We start from the raw sequence: 1,961 nt of genomic DNA on the forward strand, positions 1-1,961 counted from the left end.
AGAATTCAAGGGTGATGGCCATTGTCACCAACTTGCAGGCCTGGGACCACGGCTCCCCAGCTGGGCACCCTCAGAGTGCCGCAGGACATTCTAAGGGAAACACAGCAGCATCTATCTTACTGCTATGATGCCTCCCTGGAAGTGGCCTTCTGCCTTTGCTCTGGGGGTCTCCGAGGCTGATAAAGAGGTGGCCATTCCTGAGCCATTTAAGCAGGGCAGGCTTCTCAGAGGAAGCTTGCGACGTGGTTGTTTACTGCCCTTGGAGCAGAGAAAAAGCACAGGGCCAGAAAGAATCACAACATTGATATTCACAGGTCTTGAGAATGAGGGTAGGTTCAAAGATAAGAAAATGAAAATGGAGGAGGGTGGGCAAAATGTTGCTAGTGGATGATTCTGTTGGAATCAGCCCGAGTGTGCACAGGCCCCCCTGTGTTTCCACAAGTGCGCGAACGTTACTCAGAAGAACGAGCCCGTGAAGCAGGGTCAAAGCCATGAAGGGACTCAGCTTGCTGCTTTCTCTCCCAGGGCGATATATTAAAGAGAAGGAAATCAATGAATTGGCCATAAGAGGGCAGAGTTGCTGGCTCTTTTCCTTACGGAAGAAGCACTTGAAATTTGCAAAAACAAAACAACTGCTTCTTTGTGGGTACAAGTTCCAGGTTGCATGGACAAGTGAATAATTTGATACGGAAGGAGGTAAGTGCCAGTGTCAGTCACCCAGTCGTGTCAGACTCTCTGCGACCCCATGGACTGTAGACCTCCAGGCTCCTCTGCACACAGCATTCTCCAGTTAAGAATACTGGGGCGCGTAGCCATGCCCTCCTCTTTCCGATCCAGGGATCGAACCCGCATGTCCTGCACTGCAGGCGGATTCTTTACCGTCTGAGCCACAGCAAATCACTTTAGAGAAAGAAACTTGAAACCCATTATCAAGGGCAGTTCAACATCTCAAGAAAACTTGTATTATGCACAAAACTCTTCTCTTGGGGTCCAGTTTCCATAGGCCTTTTATTTTTTCTCTTTTAATCACTGTTCATTTAGAAACGGCCACCTATAAGGCAGACCTACTTTCTTGTTCTTAATAAAATGTAATTTCATTTGTTTTTTTTTTAAACTAAAACCATACATCCTACTTTTCTTAAGCAAACATGAACTGTTCTTTATATTAGCATTCTGTAGATTGGTGAACATAAATACCAATGATAATCTCTAAAAACATTTGCTTTCTTACAGAGAACATCTCAGGGTTGCACCAAGCATATTTATTAATCGTCCAAAACCTCTTTAGTTTCTCTGTAAGAAGTTAGTGTTTAGTAATTAATGTTTTGGACTTTTAACCCCCAAACTGGCGCCCCAGGTACAGGCTGCTAAAGAGCGGCTAACGCCCTGGCAGTCACCTTAGGTTGCAGGTTTGTGTCATCTTCCAACAAACCAAACAAACCAGAAGGCCCATCCTGAGGGCAACGATGGCCAGAGTCTGGATCAGTTGCAGAAATCACATTTAAAAGAGACGTTGCAACCTAGAGAGTCTACGAGGGCAGTGACCAGGATGAGGAAATACCCAGAACCATGACACCTGCAGCCTGGGATGGGACTTAGTTCACCTGCTGAAGAAGAGGCGACCAGTCACTGAGGACCAGCGACTATACTCTGCTGCAATTCAGCAAAGCAGGCTCCGTGTGGCGTGTCCCCGAAGGCTGGAGGGAGCCAGCTGATTGCAGTAACCCGAGGTGGGACACAACCGTGGGCGGCCCAGAGCATCGGCTCCTGGGTGTCCACCCTGAGCCAGCTCTGCGGGGCAGGGCGTGGAGGGAGGGCTCCTCAGAAGCCAGAACACCCAGAGACCCAGGGTGAGGAGGCGGGGCCAGGGGCTGGAGAGGGGCGGGGCCAGGGGCTGAAGAAGGGGTGGGGCCAGGGGCGGGGGCTGGGGGCAGGGGCTGGGGGCTGGGGGCTGGGGGCTG

This window comes from Bos grunniens, chromosome 19, assembly GCF_055505025.1.
Source record: "Bos grunniens cultivar Pamir isolate PY7600 chromosome 19, Bosgru_T2T1.0, whole genome shotgun sequence".
Taxonomy (NCBI): domain Eukaryota; kingdom Metazoa; phylum Chordata; class Mammalia; order Artiodactyla; family Bovidae; genus Bos; species Bos grunniens.